Source organism: Cuculus canorus, chromosome 11 (genome assembly GCF_017976375.1).
Source record: "Cuculus canorus isolate bCucCan1 chromosome 11, bCucCan1.pri, whole genome shotgun sequence".
Taxonomy (NCBI): domain Eukaryota; kingdom Metazoa; phylum Chordata; class Aves; order Cuculiformes; family Cuculidae; genus Cuculus; species Cuculus canorus.
In genome coordinates, this window is record NC_071411.1 from 8,234,963 (window position 1) to 8,251,243 (window position 16,281).

At 45.1% G+C, this 16,281-nt stretch overlaps 1 protein-coding gene and 1 long non-coding RNA gene across 19 annotated transcripts in view; one reads left to right on the forward strand and one right to left on the reverse strand.

The window, feature by feature from the left end:
• SLC6A6 (solute carrier family 6 member 6) overlaps window positions 1-16,281 on the forward strand; it is a 119,503-nt gene that overhangs the window by 48,667 nt on the left and 54,555 nt on the right. For 8 of the 17 annotated variants that reach the window (XM_054076753.1, XM_054076758.1, XM_054076754.1 and 5 more), the window contains exon 1: window positions 13,531-13,723. The exons of 8 other annotated variants lie outside the window; for them this stretch is intronic. The gene's annotated coding sequence lies outside the window, so the exon portion shown is untranslated. Of the gene's footprint in view, window positions 1-13,530; window positions 13,724-16,281 lie in introns of those variants that run through there. One more of the 17 variants, XM_054076764.1, reaches the window with a different exon arrangement.
• LOC128853269 (uncharacterized) lies at window positions 9,407-14,639 on the reverse strand. Of its 2 annotated transcripts, none has more exons than XR_008451694.1 (5): window positions 14,029-14,639; window positions 12,018-12,207; window positions 11,320-11,443; window positions 10,798-11,000; window positions 9,407-10,694 (listed from the first exon to the last, which is right to left on the reverse strand). It is a non-coding gene; the product is annotated as an uncharacterized LOC128853269 (long non-coding RNA). The 2 variants fall into 2 exon arrangements; XR_008451693.1 differs by lacking the exon at window positions 14,029-14,639 and adding an exon at window positions 13,637-13,908.

The following is a 16,281-nucleotide window of genomic DNA, read 5'->3' on the forward strand; positions in this document are numbered from 1 at the left end:
TTTTGACAAGCAAAACTATTATTTCTGCCTGGAGACAAGTTGCTCTGCTCGATTGTCAGTGGAGCTGTTGTTTCTCCTAAGTCTGACTGCTTTCAGTTAAAGGTCAGTGTTTCTGTATGTCTCTTCTCCATCTTGGTCTGGGGGTTGTTGTATAATTTTCTTGTGGACACTGAAGTCATGCAAGGCAAAATTTACCCTGCAAATTCCATCTTTGTTTTAGATAGCTTTCCCTCTAGAAGGGTCTGACTAGTTTTTAATGGCTTGTTGGGAGCCTGGTCTTATCTGCTCACCTCTTACCCAGTTTCGGTGCTGGAGATCTGCAGTCCAGGGGAAGGAAAGGCTGCAGAGCCTTTGGGTTCGGGCCCTATCTGTGGGGAAGAAAGTGAATCCTGTGTGCATGAGATGGGCTAGGTCTTGGTGAAGATTTAAGGGCATTAAATCCTACCTGACTAAGAACAAGCTGAAGCTCTTGCCTTGTGCTCCGAATCCAAAAGCAGCAAATGGAGTAATTACCAATGTATAAAAATATAGGTAAACACATGCCAGCATTAATTGGAGGAACACGTTCTTCTCACTGACCTTAGCCCGTGTGACCGTACCTCTGCTGTAAGGGACACGAGTCCTTGATTTCTCCTCTGTAACTAGTAAACAGAAACCTCATTTCCAGATGAGGGATTAAATTGCACGTGAGGCAATGATTGAGTACATTCTTGACACACCTTTTTTTAGACCTGGATCAATGAAAAGCAGTATCATTATGTCTCATATTTGGGCTGGAAACTAAGCGATTTGCGTACTTGCAGGAATGAGATACAGTTGTCTCAGAAGTTTTTGTTGGCAATAGAACAAGCAGCTGTCAACACTTCAGTCTAGAAGTAGATGCAGCTCATTAGGACAGTTGGATATCATCAGATTAGCTGGGCTTGGAGATAGGGTGAGACGGGAAAACATATGACAAGAACTGGCATTGCGAACCCTCACCCTTCAGAAATACTACCTCAAAACCAAGGAATGTTGTGGTTGATCATAGCCAATATCAATAGAATATATCCTAATTTCAGGGCAGACTTGCCAAGTATTTCAGCATGGGTTTCAGTGCCCCTGGTACACATAAAAAGTTATGGCATCAGTTCTGGATCAGTTACTGGGACTCCAGTAATGATGTTCCTGGCATAGCACTCCTTACAAACACATACTTTGGAGGAGCTCCCATAAAGTTTTTTTTATTGTCCACTAGAGCTGTGGTGGCAAGCTGTGTGAAATCTATTCAGAAAACTGGAAAAAAATCAAAACCAAAGGGGAAAACAACAACCAAATGCAATCAAAGATAGCAATGCCTTTCTTATGTAGACCTAAACCAAGGTCTGAAATCAAAAGGATATGGATTGACTATTTAAAGTCATGGAAGATGGAGTTTTAGACTTTCTTTCAATGCCCTTAGATGACTGCCTGAAATATTCTGCTTAGTTTTGGTATCAGAAAGACGCTTGTAGATTGGAAGTAACTCAAAGATGAATGGCAACAAAAGCCACAGCAAGTAATACCTGAGTGGCAGCAGGGACTAGTTTTGAAACCTTAAATAGACTTGGGTCCGTGGCAGACAAAGGTAGCCAAGGTCCTCGACCACACTTCGTGTGTATTTGAAAAATGTAAATGGCAGCAGGCAGATGAAGATTTTGTCAGCATGCACTGCCATGATTTGTTTCTGTGTTCAAAATCTCTTTTTTCTAAGCAAACACCTCTTTTCAGAGCTTGAGCCTTAACTTTACATCCCAAGCAGCAGGGATACCCGGTGCTTCTTTAGGATTTTTCATCAGGCAATCCTCAAATGCTTTATAAGGGTGAATTAAAGGAGCTTCATGTTAAAAACCTAAAAAGAGAAGAAAAGTCAGCTCTGGAGTAAAGTAAAAAGGAACTTGGATTCTCCAGTGGGTGACATCCTTCTCCCTTTACATCACCACAGAGTCAAAAAGGATTTGTTATCCACTCTTGGTTCATATCTGGGGACACTGTGAGCAAAGAAAAGAATGGTTCTCCAGTCATCAAGAGTGCACTGCAGCAAAGCAGCACCAGGACTAGAAATTTTATCCAATTAAAATGCAAGGGAGAAATAAAAGAGACAGAATTGCAATTTCCTTGAAGGGTATTAAGCTTCATCATCATAACAGCTGCCTCCATTCTTACCAGTTATGAGGATGTACAGACAAGAGTTTGATGTTGTTTCCCTGCTGAGAAGCACCTCTGCTTACTCAGTACTGATTTAGGGTTGCTAGAGCAACATCAAAACCACTTCCTGCGGAGTGCAGACGTGCTCTGCCGCCTCCCAGGCCTGCACAGTTAGCAGAAATTATGAAACTTCATGGAGGAAATACAATACAGAGTACTAAGAAGTGTAGAAACTGTAAATGGGGATGTAACTTCAACCACTTCTTAGTCAATGCTAGGGAAAATAGGAGTGTATATTTAAAAACCTCTTTACTTCTGAAGCAAGTTTTATTCTTTTCATAATCAAGAGGAGACTGCTTTACACAGAGAAGAATCCATTTCTAAAAAACATGAACAACCTCTTTAAAATATTATTTCGGTGCACACTGAGCCTGTGTGGCATTGTTTTAAGCCTTATACTTGTACTCAACATTCATTTAGCTTTCAGTACTGACAAAATCTCAAATGCCAGAGGATGTGCGAAACCTGCTGGGTGATTTGCAAATTGTTCCGGTGTTGGAAATTTTTCTAATGATGAAATACTTTATTAATTGCTTCTGTTTTATCTGATTACTGGCTGTTGCCACAAGAATCTTGTGGGCTTTGCAACGAGAAAGATTTGCACTCCAATTATAATTTCTGGGTTACACTAAAATACTGTATAAAAACTAATATTCATTATTATTCAGATAATTCAAATTTTCAAGCTTATCCTCCATGAGACTTCAGCCAATAAAAAAAAAAAAGGGAATTTATTTACTAATAAAATCCCCAACTATTTCTGTAGAATATGATTTACTACTCAGTTGTATTGATCCTGGGAAGTTGTATGATCCTGGGAAGATCTGCTTAACCTGGTGGTTTTTTCCCAGTACACTTCCTACTGAATTCTCTGAATTGGAGACTGCTTGAATAGCATCCCTACTAAACGTGTTCCACATACTTTTATTGCTGAGATTTTGCTCATTGGCTGTGACAATAATACCACAACTTCTGCTGGTTCCCCTTCATGTTCTCAGAACAATTCAGATTTAAGTGTATGCCAAAACATGGACCATAACTTTATCATGAAAACACAGACCATAACTTTGGGGCTGTGTTTCTGTAAGTGCTGGTAATGAAATTACTCCTGGAATATTTCAGCTAGTAAAAACATCAGCTTTCTAGAAAGTCTTGGCAAAATGAAAGGAAGAGAAAACATCAGAGAGCTTGAGAGGCTCATCCATAATGAAAGATTAGAAGAATGGCTTTTGAATCAGAAGACAAGTGGTGATTTTGACACAAGCATAAACACAAAGGTCAGTGTGGGTATTTATACAGAAACATGGGAAATCTCTCCTTTATTTTATACCTGAGTCAAGGGATGTAGTCACTATACATTTAGCCCCTGATCTAGATAGAACAATAGCCAAAAAGGTGTATTATGTGGCTGGGATACAACCAGCTCAGAGTCCCACACAAGCCAGTGACTTAAACCAGTTGCTGGCATCAAGGTGACCTCGCCACAGCATTTCCTTGTACAGCATCTCAAAGGGAGGTGGGTGTCCGTGTCCCCTGGCCAAACAACATGGCAGGAAGGTGCTGGACTAATGGTATGACATCAATGCAAAGAAAATGCCCTTTGACTACTAGGAAACAAATTCCAGCAGTGTGACCCACTAGGTTGGGTCGCAGGTACTCACAGCAGCCCCAGTGCTGACAGCTGGGGTGTGTTGGGAACCTGCTCTGCGAAATCTTAGAGGCTACGCAGTATGCTGTGGCCCAGCACAGGCAGGGAGACAGCTGACTTGTGAGATGCTGGAGGTCTGCAGAGATCTCCATGGGTCTTAGGCTTCTCTTCCATCTCCGATTTCTTCCCTGCCAACATTTGAGTGCATTACTGTCCTGTCATATGATTTGTTTTATAACCCAGAGGGGACAGCTGAATTCCTTCTTACAGCAATGAGATTTTTTGTGATGCCAATGCCATGACCTTTATTCATTAAAAACAAAGTACAAATGGGGAAAGCAGGGTGGAACTCCATCAGAAATGTGATGTAAACAGCTACAAAGACGTAGCTGTGCGCCTCCAAAGCCATTTCCCATCAGGTAAGAATCAGAGCAACAGACATTGCAAACACTGCAGAGATCCTATCTGATATTTTGTTAAGCTAATTGCCTCTACCTAAAAACAAGGTCTAACAAAAATTACCTAATTGAACTTTCACTCAGGTTAGACAACAGCATCAACAACAACAACAGCTTCCAAAGGATTTAAGGGAAACAAATTCCCATTCTGGGTATCTGCTGATGTGTTTAAAAAGTCAGCCCTTTTTCTAGCATTCATGAAAGTACCATGAACAATTTAGCAGAAGAGCGCCCGTTTTGTTGTGGAAACAGTCTCCGCAGTACCCTTGAAAATTTATCCTGAGGCAAGTTTGACATAATTCATGCTTTTGCTCTTACAAAAATATCTTCGTGTTTGGAGCAAACAGCTGTGATGCTGGTGGAGAACAGCAGAAATATGACATGGATACAAACTTGTATCTTACTGGGAGAACTAAGGATTTAGTGTCCCAGTAGGGAACAGAAATTCAGGCAGCAACATTCAGGCAGCAGCTCCAGGGTGGCATGAATTCAACTTGAGGGGAAAGCCTGAGTTTAAGCCAGGCAGACTGGGCATGTGGCAGTGTCTGCTGCTCCAATTGGAGATGATGTCTTGTGCCCTGAGCTCCAGCAGATCAGTGAATGTGCCTCCAGGAATGCCATACCTCCTTCCACATGGCTTCACAGGACCTTCCAGGGGAATTGGATGGAAAAGCTCCCAGGTGTCCACCACACCCTCCACTGTGTGTCTCTGCTCACTGATTTATTTAGCTCTGTAATTGAGCAATCCCGGGATCTTGCTGCTCTGGATGTCACCCAGTCGCTGCTACAATCCACCCTGGCCACAGAGCTCCTCTGCCAGCTCCCCCAGCTGCGCTGCTGATGTTCTCCCCTGCCATGGAGCAACGGTGTCTTTGTCAGCACCGAAGGCGTCCCAAATCCATTTTGGCTGCTCCCCAGGTCATTGGGATCTGCTTCCCAAGGAAAGGTGGGAACCTGGGAGCAAGTTTTCACACTTCCCTCCTTGAACTTAACAAGCCCAATAGGCAAACATGCGAGAGTGAAAATAAGAAAACTTCAGATCTTGGGCTGACACAGACGCTAAGAGAAGATTGCTCGGTGCAATAAGCAGCCTGTGACCAGCTGTGCACAAAATATTAACCATTTAAGGCCCATTTAATAATCAGCAGGTGATAAGATTGGGCTTTGATACAAATCAGAACTAGCATAGGCCAAACAGATTTAGAGGCACATATCTGGATTTCTTGTGCTTCACACAAAACCTGTTCCACCCTGTCCCTTCTCCACATCCTCCTGTGTAGAGACAACAAAGTGGGATTGCTCAGGCTAGGAGAGACGGGTAGCAGCCGCTCTCTGCAAGATACTGCACTGGGATGGTACTGCCTGCTGTGCAGGGTGACGCCACTTGGCCATACGTTGAACCCAGCCAGCACTCTGCTTTCTTGATTCACAGGACGAGTAATGGGTACCTGGGAGGGCAAACACCAGTTACGAGGGCAGTCCTCACTGAACACACAGCTGCCAGATCCCTGTATGATCTCTTGTGGTCTTAGACTATGGAAGGGGGTTCATGTGCACCCCACAAATCTGAGACCAAGGGAACTGAGAGACTCCCAGGTAGCTTGAATGAGGCCTTAAAAGCTCATGTTGTGCATTGCTTTACATTAAAGCAGCTTTGTGATTGCATACCAATTTGCTTAGATGGGCATTTTCAATAAATTGTTAGCAAATTATATTAACCACATGTGAAGGGAAGATCAGAGGTCACTTTTTTAACGACCAGTAAATAACTCATAATTTTCAGAAAGAGAAGTATTTCTGAAACCAGTACAGAGCCAAACACAAAGTGGTGGCTGCTCCTGAATCCTGGGTTGTGTCCATCAGTCCCGTCAACTCTCTTTATTTCTGGCTGGGCTCATGCAGAGGAGATACCCAATGGAGATATGCTAGGCCTTCAGGATGGAGGCTGGGAATGCAACATGTGGGTACGTGCATGAGCCAGGCAGAGTGAGGCTGCCAGTGCAAGGGTGTTTGGGCATTTTTTCCTCTTTAGCATTTGTGTTTGCTTCCCATGTGGCTCCCTGGGGTTTTCTGCCTCACAGCTCTGTCCTTTGCCACCAGCCCCTTCTGCCACACGCCTTGCACCGAAAGCTTGAATAAGGTCAGAGAAGAAATCCCCCTTGTTCCAGCTTCTCTTCTACCTAAACAGGCCACTCTTTCAGAAGGTAGGGAGGAAACACCTTGTAAAACTACTGTTGTCAAGGCCACCTCTAAAAAACAGCAGATGCGCACATCATTAGCCTATAGGGAAAGGCAAGAAATCTCCCTAAAATTCTGCCTTTCCTCATAACAACACCAAGTGAGTCGCCCTGGCCTTGGGCCAGGTCAGGAGCTCGCTGCCCAGGAAGCACCCGAGTAAACTTTCCTAAACACACATCTGCCCAGGTTAGGAGATAAAAGTCAGGTACCTCAAAAGAGAGAGACGTGCAGGGATGCCACAGTGAATATTGCTGAATTTATTTTAAGCAGCAGAGATTCTGGCTGAAAGATCACTTGAGAGCATGCCAGAGGACCAGAAAAGGTAACTGCTGAGGGAGGCCCAAGGTCACCCAAGCCTGCAAGCTGCTGGCCTCTCCTTGGTGACATTGCAGCCCTACAGAACAACATGCTGCTATGGAGGAGAAAGCCAAGACATCCTCCTCGGAGCATGCAGGCAATGCTTAAAGTGTTTGTGCCCAGCCTGTGCCAGAGGACAGCAGGCGCGGAGGTGCCAGGAGCTGTCTGAGCCACCATAGCTGGGTAGTACAGCGGATGCTGCTACATCACTGGTGGTTAAAAGTGAAGCTCCCAAAGCCGGCTTTGCCTTCCGTGCCACCAGATGCAAGCAATTTGTTTTGCATTTGGACTGGTAGTCCGGAAAACCAGAGTGCTGTGTTTTTAAGTTTATATTACATGTTTGCTTTCCAGTTTTGTTAATTAAAAACATGTAACTGGATGAGCAGTTACTGGATAGCTTGCAGGGTTTATTTGAAATCTTCTGTTTTTTCTAGACTCTCGAGCATTTGATGCTCTTTCTCTCTCTGCTTGCAGTGTATTAATTCACCTAGCTAGATGCTCAGTCTGAACCAGTAAAAGCATACACTTGGGAATGCTTTTATTTCTTACAGTATTTTCTTTTTGCGTTTGCCTACACCTGCCAATGTATTTTGTCAGAATAAACCAGGTACTTTAAAATCGTTTTTTATACACTCTTCATAAGTGTTTCACCATCACTTTGAGAGAGAAGGGAGCAGAGGGACTCATAAGCAAATAAAAAGAAATATGAGCCTGTATGAATTCACTCAAGTGATCACTCTTCTTCCTCTTCAGTGAGTTTAATCCATTGGCTTGTCTGGATCAGTCACGTAAGTTGAGAGGGCTCGACTGCATCAGTGAGCTCACCACCATAAATTTCTGGACTATTTTCCATTGCGATGCCTGCTGTCAGCTGGGATGTGGCCAGGCCAAGCCTGCCCAGCTCAGTGACCAGCTCCAGATGGAAATGGAAGTGGTTCTGTGCAGCAGCCTCAGCCCCCACTGATCTTTTATTGCTTTCAGAGTGGGTCTGCCACAACTTCTCCTAGCTTACATCCTCCTACGGCTTCCCATCTTTCATACAGCATTTGCAGTGCCCATCTTGGCTGTGCAGGAGCTGTTGTGCTTGTTGGGCCAAGGAAATCTCTGTGCAGGCCTTGCAGCAGCTGACTATATCCATAGCATGGTGGGTATGTTATTAGCAGGGGAAGAGGCACACCTTGTGCTACTGAGGAGTGCTAACAGAGGACTTACTCCACTGGGGGAATGTCACTTAAACTGCCCGGACTTGGAGCTTTACTTTGAGGACTGAAAACGCTATGTGTGGACATAGACATACCAACGTAAGCATGACATACTTTGGTCTACAGACAAAGCTCCCAGTAGCTCAGCGAAGCACGTGTGCTTCTTTCACGCAAGAGTGAATATCACCTTAACTCAGCAGAGCCCTTCTTTGCAAATCTTGAACTGTTCTGCATTGTGTCAAAAAATAACTCCAGAATTAGATCCAACAAGAGGACTTTTTTTTTTCCTTCACAGCAAGTACATTCAGAGACTTAGCCTTTTCAGGGCTTGTATCGTGGTTATTAATAGTATCGTTTGCCTTCTTTTGGAAAACTGAATTCATGTGATAAAGAGGAACTTTATGTATCAAGTTCTGATGCAGAACTTTTGGTATGAGAGCTCTTGTAAAATACAGGAGTGGAAAATGCAGGTTATGTGGTAGAAAAATATTTTCTTTTCCTTTTTTTTTCCCCGCAAATTTTATATGATTAAGCCAGCAAAGAACAATGCCAGCATCAAAAAAAAATCCATTACCTGTTGATCTTGTCCCACTTTTGGCAAGTTTAGGCATGCATTACAAGGTTTGATAATACCCATTATGTAATAGTTCAGGCAAAAAAATGATTAAAAGTGATAAGTTACATATATCTAGGATGAGGTGAGCAGATTAAAACCAAAAATAACTGGGAAGTGCAATAAAGGGATTTGCAAATGCCGCATAAAATACAAAGATGAGCACAAATTTGAAATTTTGCACAGGGCAAGTCCTGCAGAATTTTCCATGGGGAACAATCCTCTATTGGCAAAGCGTGGTCAGACAGAACAAACAAATCTTTTTTCTCTTTTATTGTTGTGATTCTGTTTAAAACTTACAAGACATCAATTTCAGCAAGTGGAATGCAGTTGTGAAAGAAAATGGGTTTCCTGAATTTTTGGTGATTGACTACAATCCACGCACATACTGGTTATTTTAATTTAAGGAAAAAGGATTTTGTTTCTTTATCCTGTTACATAACACTGGTTCTATTCTCCCTTGAATACACAAGTATGTTTATCATTAATCTTAAAGGGAAACAGTCGTCCTTCAGAATCCTTTCTGAATTTTTATCTATTTTCTTTTAAAGCTTGATCCCAAATGACAGGATACGAATTGAAGATGAAAGCACACATTATTTTTTTAATTAGATTACTTCAACCTCATTTATGCATAGTTCTTTTACTGTTTTTTCCCCAACAGCAACAGCGAAGAAAAAGAAAATTGCTTTAGAAGTGACTTCAAAAATACAAAACATACGGTTCATACAGCATCCAGCAGAAGACAGAGTACCTGTTATTGGTTGTTAGCTCATTTTTATGAAACTGGCTGGGTTTCAGTTAGGAGACATTCTTTAATAATGCCTATATTTTTCATTCTATAGTACATTCCTTTCAAGGACTTTAAATTGCTCAGGAGCTCTTGAAAATCTGGATGTTTGAGAGATTTTATTTCCTGGTAGCTGACCATCAATTAACTTGAGGCATTCCACTTTTTCCAAAAGCCAGCAGGACCACTTTGTTTCCAGGCTGTTTGGTTCCTCTGGGTTTGCCCCTTACTTTAGGAATCGGCCCCTGTAAAGGAACAGGCATTTCTAAATTTGACTGGTGTTTGGAAAGGACCACTTCCAGCCTTTCAGACATGCCTCACGTTAATAGATAATGAGCTTGATGTAAGGAAAGGACCAGCAGAGGCAATCCCATAATGGCTAGGCAGTCTCAAACATAAGCAAAATAGGTCACCTGTAGCATTAAAATCACATTCTTCATAGAATTTAAAGCCAATGGGGGTACTCTTCAAAGTTTTTCATTTGTCTTTGTGTTTAACTTATAAACTTAGCGTGGGGCTCTGTCACCAGCAGGTTCACATGATGAGGAGTGTAACAAAAACACGATTTGTGTTTTCATTTCTATTTGATATATTTATTATTTAAATGGATAAATGAAGAAAAATTAACTGTACAGGCCATCATTTCATCTAAAATAAACACAGGTTAAAACTCCAGCAAGTTAGTGGATTGTGTGGATTAGTGAGCTATCCTGGTATATAATAGCAATAGCAGCAATTCTATTCCCTGGTTTAGTAATGCTTAAAATCTGCAATCCACAGTCACTGCATGATGTACAAATCCCTCAAAATCTGCCCCCTCCCTTTTCAAGCTCAGGATCCTTTGCCATACAGGGGAACTCCAAAAGTTGCCTCCCATATAGCTTTGCACAGGAAATTTGGAGAATCATTAATGTGATAGACTTATTAAAACCATCTTTTTGCCATTGTTGCTTATATTCTTCTTTCTTCTTTTATTCCCTAGAATTCTGCTGGATTTTGTGCCTGGTTATATGTAACCTTCTTTTTATTTCAACGTTTATATATAGAAGCTTCCCAGTCCTTGCCAAACCTTCTCCTTGTTCTTGCCCTACCTTGATCCCAAGTCCATGAAACATTGTGCTCCCTTTAGCAGCCACACATTGAAAAGAAACAAGTTTTTCTCCTGAAAAAGCAAGAAATATTAAATCCATTTTAATTCTAATGAGAATTTGCTCCTGAGCATAATTTTGATCCTGGTGTGATAGCCCTCCCTCCATCCACCTCACCTGACAGAAATCCAGTCTAACTCTGCCATACATTTGTGTTAATATGCATCCATCTGTGAAATTCAGCACTCACATCCCTGCACCCTGAGACCTCTTTTACTGCATGCAAATACAGCAAATATCTTCTGACTTCCATGCATTCTCAGTAGATTTCCACACGTTGTAGCCAAGCCAGGGATTTGGCCCAGTGTCTTTTTTAAACCCTGTGACCCAGACATGGAGATTAAAAAAGAGTTATGTTATTGGATTAAACAGATACAAGAGGCACTCACTGTATCAGCACCCATCACCTTAAAACTCCAGAAAGCAGCTCAGCATGTGAATGTCAAAAATAGTCTCTAAGAAAGAAGGAAAATGCAAAGAAAACTGATTGCTAACCCATGCCTTGGGCTGGGAGGCAAAAATCTGCTGCTCAGGCTGGTTTGCCAAGCAGCCTCAGAGATGTTATATTCTGTTTTCTATAGCATCTTAATACTGCATACACTCGGGGTCTGGTATACAAGTCATCAGAACTAAACCTACCTGTAACTGGAACGATTTTGGCTTGTCTTAGTTAAGTTTGGGTTACTGCCTTCATGGTGGAGTTTTTAAAGGGTTAGGCTTGATCACGCTCTGAACGGGCCGGCGCACACTGAAATCAATAGAACTGCAGAAGTGAAAATAAGAATAGATTAAAGCCAGGCCTACTTGAAAAGAATAATAATAATTTCAGGCACCATTTATATGCTTAATATTATACTCATGCTTTGTATATTGGGGTTTAACTCGTGACGTCTGTTACCTCAGAGAGCCAGAGGCGTTAGTGCAGCTGGAGGCAGGGTTCTCCCAAATATTCATAAGGCATATTCTCAGAAGCTGAGCTGCCTCATAATGAAAGAGCAGACAGCACTGCACATATTTATGACACAAAAGGGATTATTATTATTATTATTATTACACTTAGTTCCAGGTACTGTTTACATGCTACTGACTTCAAAACAGTTGTTTTTTTAAACCCAAACATTTTATTTTTTTTTTTTAAACACAGAAAGCAACCATGTGCTTTGTGTGGCTTTTTTTTTTTCTAACGAGTGAGAAGCGGCAGAACAAGGGAGAGACAGAGACAGAAAATACAGGCTTTGATTCCTCTAGAGAACTTGAGCAAAATATTCCACTGCTGTCAGTGGTACAGCTGCGCTGGCAGGATCCTTAGCACAGATGAGGCTCCAGCCGCTACTTACATTTCACCAATGTGACTGCCGGTTCCTAATCTCCATCGAGCCATTCTCACTGCGACTGAACAAGCGGCTGCACTGGTGAGAAATGTTTGCTTTGTTCCCTGGTGCGGCCAAAGCCACCTGCGCTTGTGGTCCTCATGGAGGCTCACAAAATGCTCGCTGCCTTCACCAAAGGATGCCTTCCAACGTGAAGCTGCAGTACACAAGAAAGCTGAATCAGAAAACGTAGGTGGCAGCATGTGCTACATAATGTTAGGAGTTTAAACCAGGCTGTTCAGTGCAGATATGTCACCAATTAGCTGCAGATATTCTACACCTGTATCTGATTTTTAGTTAAAAGCCTCATCACTTTGCAAACCAGCTTGGATATTGGAAAACCAGAGTGCGCTGGAGTGAGGGAAGATTGCTGGATGGCTGTGGCACGCTGTATTTGGCACAGTGGGCTGCCAGCAACGAGCGTGCAGAAGGGGTACCACTCTCTGTTCTTTTGCACGAACCAGCCAAGGAAATTGGCCTTTTCTGAAGACCTTCCCGGAGGCTGCTGTGACGGAATTTGATCCCCCGGCAGCCTACGCATAGGTGATGGGCTTCAAAGGTGTGTTGCCCAGTGCCTGCTAGCCTGGTTTGTGCTGTAGGAAGGTAGGGTCTTGGATATGGGAAAGCCTGGAGAGCAGGGCTGTGGGGCCAGTTCGCTCTTCTTTGGTTCATAGCCACTGTTCCCAGTGCGATATCAGCACTGCGGGACTTCTGTGAAACACAGATGGTCCAAAAAAAATCTCCTTTTCCCGACTACTCTGCCCCCACAACGCAAACAGTATTTTGCAGTACAGCGGATCTTATTAACACTAAGTCTTCAGCAGGGGTTATATGAAAATGCCTAGCAAGTCTGCGTGCTGCTACAGCCTTTCATTAACAGAACCCGAGGAGATGCAGGTAGGAGAGCAAAGACATTCGAGTCGCAGGAGAAAAGCGCCGTCCTTTCAGTGCCGTGAAACCCAAGGCAGGGCAAACATTGCCCCGCTCGTTACTCGCGGCCGTACTTTGTCCTCCAGCTGCGAGCCGTGCCGAGCCGTGCCGGGGACTGCTCTTTTGGGAGGAGGCAGAGATCTCGGTCTCCCCGGCACCTGCCAAGCCGCTCGGCAGCCGGTTGCAGAGACCGAACGTCCCCCAAAGCCCGTCCGAGCGGCACCGAGCGCGGAGAGCGAGCCCCGCCGTTTTCCGGGGGGTGGGGGAGAAGCGCCCCCGGAGCATCGCAGCCGGGACGGGGGCAGCGCCGGGGGCGACGCCGCGGGATGCTTTGTCTGCTAAGGGCGCTCTTTGTGTCAAGCCACCAACTACCCATTGACAAACACTTGAGCGAAACGGAGAGAGGAACCGTCCCGGGGGCGGCGCCGCTCCCCGCGGGCACCCGCCCCTGCCCGCGGCCGCCTGCCAGCCCGGGCTCGGCCGCCGAGTCTGCGGCGTGGCCCCTCCTCCCCCACACCCCTTCCTTTAGGCTCCCCCCTCCCCAGCAAAGAAGAGGCCGTGCCGGTGTTTTTCCACTCAGCAGGATGGGTGATGCTCAAAGCTCCCTCATTAGACAACAGACACGAGAGGTCAGGAAGAAAGCGCTTATAAATTACCGTTTCCTCCCGCTCGGCGCTGTTAGTCGCGCCGCACCGCTCCGCAGGGGCGCAACGGGGCGCGGGCACCGCGGGCGGCGGACACAGGTACCGGTGCCTCCCGGGAGGGCGGGCTGGAGGGCTGCTGCCGTTCCTACTGCTGCTGCTGCCGTTGCTGCTCCTTCGGCGGAGGCAGCGCGCATCGCCCGCCGCGAACAAAGAGCGGCCGCTCCGCTCCGCGCGTTCGAACCGAGCCGAGCCGAGCCGAGCCGGGCGCGCCGCCCTCCCTTTGTCCGCGCTTGCCCTTACCCCGCTCCGCTTATTTATTTACCCGTTTTTTCTCTCGGCTCCCTCCTCCTCCCCAGCTGCCTCGTTGCCCCCGCGGTTATTTTCATCCCCCCGCACACCCCCACCTTGCGTTAACTTTTCTTTTTTTTGCCGATAACAGTTCGCAGCGGTTCCCCTCGTGCTGGCGGCCCTCCGGCGCGGCTTCGGAGCACGCTTCTCTCCCCGGCTATTTTTTCCCTTTTTCTCTCGCATCCCCACCCCTCCCTGCTGTGTTTTTTTCTGGCCTCGAGTGAAGAGGCGATGCTACAGCTGATGCTAATGGGCCTTCCCGGCGGCGAACACAGCTGCTTCTTTTTATTCCCCTCGTTTTCCTTTTACCGTGTCGATTCTTGATGCTGAAATCGTAAGTCTCGATTGAGACTTGGAAATAAAACGCAGGGACAGCCCAGGGCAGGTTGCCGAGCTCGGCGTGCTGCGAAGGGATGATAATTCTGGGTTGTCTTGGGGTATTGGCTCCAAAATTCACCCAGTGGCTTTAAGATAAAGAATGCCCATCCCTGCCTGATACTGTAGCGGGAGGCATGTGGGAGGACTGGCAAGGTTTCCATATAAGAGCATGGGGGAATTTATTTCACACAGGCAACGAAATGTGCAGAGTATGTGTTATTTAGGAAGCAGAAGGCGTGCTGTGTTTTTCTTAGGCAGCTCCTAGAGTGGCAAAACTTCGTATTTAGAAATTGTAAAAGCTGCCTTTTCGCAAGGGCTGCGTTTAAAGGAAGGCACTGGTGAAAGAAAGTAGTGAGAGAGGATCCAGATAAACATGAAGAAATAAACCCCACACGTATTCCAGCGCGGTTCATGCCAGGGTGTAAAGATGGAGGTTTTTGGTCAATTCCCAATTTTATAACCGTATTGGGAAAGGCATTAAGAAAATGTGCCGAGAGGAGCTGGTTACGTTGATTGAGCTATTTTGGTAACTGCAATTCTTTTTTTTTTTTTTTTTAATTGCTTGCATGTCAAAATGTTTTGAGTTTTGCACTAGCAAAGCAGGGAGGCAGCCCCGGTGGGGGGATGTGTCATCGGCTGTGTCATTCGGGGCTCAGATGACAGTTGCTACCAGTTCAGATTTTATGGTCATGAGTTTGAGGGTAAACCAGCTCGTTAAAACCTGCTGCTGTGGAATTCGGAGGGGAGAGGCTTTGATGAGAACCCTGATGGTTTTTGACAGCCAGGTGTTTACCTCTGGGACTGAATTTGGGCGAACTGACTGCTTTTTGGCGTTGCCTACCTTCACATGAGTATTCTGGAAAGATTCCCTTGAAGGTTGGCTTTTTTTAAAGCAAAATGAGTAAGAGCTCGAGGCAGCCAGCACCGTGACCATGTCCCTTGCCCGGAGTGAGCCGAGGCTCAAGCAGGAGTGTGGCCGGAGGATGTCTTTGTTGCCCGAGTTAGACTGACACTGAAAACTTTATTTTGGGGACTTTCACAGATAACATCTTCGTGTTTCCTCTTCAACTGTCTCACCTCTGTTCCCTCCCCTTCTCACAGTTTGAGGTGCATTGAGGCTGCCCCGCCGGAGGGCGACAGCCACTTTTCCCCCTCCCCGTGGGTGCCGTGGGTGAGGCAGGACCAAACCCCAAGCCTGCGGGCTGCCAAGAGAGGAGAGGCCGCTTCTTGCTGTCATTTATTAACCTACATCTTTTACTGTGTGGTGTTAGGGTTATTGTTTGTCATACTTTGAAAAAGCAGGAGATTGCAGGTGGCACTGCGATATCTGGAGGTTCTGAGAAGGTGGTTTTGTGCTCGGGGGTACTAGATCAAAACCTTGGGGTTAGTTTGTTTGTTCATTTAGGGGTGTTGATTTACAATCCAGTAAAAATTTGGAATGCTTCAAATGCTACCTGTTTGTATTTTATTTTACTTTGCTGTAACCAGGAGCAAAATTTGGCAGACTGCTCTTCGCTGGTAGTCACTAATTTGTAGCTTTTGGACGAGTTGCTTGGGGGTTTCTTAAGTGCTAGGGGTGAGGTGTTGGGGCTGTGGCAGGAGACTTCAGTCTGTGTGAAATGCCACGTGAAAAGAGGTGCGACATTGTCATGGAAAAATATGAAGACGCTTTAATTGGTTTACCCTTGCGGCACGGTGCTTGGGAAGCCTCCCGTGCCTGCGCACGGTTCTATTTGTAAAGCTTTGGGAGGATCTTGTCTTACAGCTAATCATTGCAAATATTTCAGGGAGTTTTTCTTAAATTGATACTCTGCCTAACCAAGACTGAGGTACTTCTTAGTGGCTTCTAGCCAAACCTGATGGACGGGCTGTTTCCAAAGAGGGTGTCAAGCACAAGCCCTTCAGCAGGGTGCCATGCTTCCTGGGCAGCA